The sequence below is a fragment of the Acyrthosiphon pisum genome, unplaced genomic scaffold, assembly GCF_005508785.2.
Source record: "Acyrthosiphon pisum isolate AL4f unplaced genomic scaffold, pea_aphid_22Mar2018_4r6ur Scaffold_5328;HRSCAF=5883, whole genome shotgun sequence".
Taxonomy (NCBI): Eukaryota; Metazoa; Arthropoda; class Insecta; order Hemiptera; family Aphididae; genus Acyrthosiphon; species Acyrthosiphon pisum.
Window position 1 is genome coordinate 1 of NW_021774965.1, and position 984 is coordinate 984.

The 984-nt window shown below is 24.8% G+C and overlaps 1 long non-coding RNA gene across 1 annotated transcript; it reads left to right on the forward strand.

Moving 5' to 3' along the window:
* Nucleotides 1-516: 516 nt before the first annotated feature.
* Nucleotides 517-962, forward strand: LOC115035054. Its single transcript, XR_003840213.1, has 2 exons — nucleotides 517-855; nucleotides 916-962. It is a non-coding gene; the product is annotated as an uncharacterized LOC115035054 (long non-coding RNA).
* The last annotated feature ends 22 nt before the right edge of the window (nucleotides 963-984 follow it).

Consider the following 984-nt stretch of genomic DNA (forward strand, 5'->3'; position numbering starts at 1 on the left):
CAATTTCCTGTTTTAGTGTTTTCATGTGAGGTATAGGTAGGTTACTACTGTACACATTATTCATATTTTATTTTAACAATGCCGAAAGAAAAACAAACAGTTGCGGGCCGTTTGCAAAATTTTGTGGAGGAATTTGAATTTTTTTAAATTTATGTATTAATTCTTATTATTTTAAAACTTTTTCATGATTTTTTTACATAATGCATATTTTGAGTGCATAATTTAAAAATGTTAGAGCATATAAATGCATATTTTCGAACTTTTTAGTGCATATTTTAATGCATATTTTGACAATTTTTAGTGCATGAACGCATGCTTATTTATGCATTTTTTAGTGCATGAAGTAACGAGCCCTGATTATTATCTATTATTGAGAACTATCAACATTTTTAATTTGAGATTTTATTTACACCTAATAAAAATTTGAAACTATTAAGTATTATATGTTAAAATATAGCTGAACTATAAAGATACTCAAATATTATATTATCAGTTTATACTTTCGTTTAATTTGACATTGTATTTATTTATTAATATATAAAGCTATAATATTACTAGTTTGACTCGTATTCTGATGAATCTTTTACTTGAGTTGAAAAATTCTATCGTACATTTGCTATAATTTGTATTTTGTATATTTATTATATGCTACTGTTCTTACTAATAATGTAATTTATAAATTTAAAAAGGTTTATGTAATTTGTATATACAGATGGAAACCTGGATCTTGACAACTTCGGTAAGAAAAAGAAAAAGAAAAAAAAGGTTACAATAAATTTAGATGATTTAGAAAGTGCATTACCTGATACATCATCAGCTATGGAAAATGGCGATGGCCAAGGAGAGGCTATGGATGTAAGTTTTTCTTTTTTGCTTTATAAATGTTTTATTTATTTATTACTGTTGGTATTGCAGGATGATTTTGATTTAAATATGGACTTTTCAAAAACGAAAAAGAAAAAGAAAAAGAAGAAGATATAGATG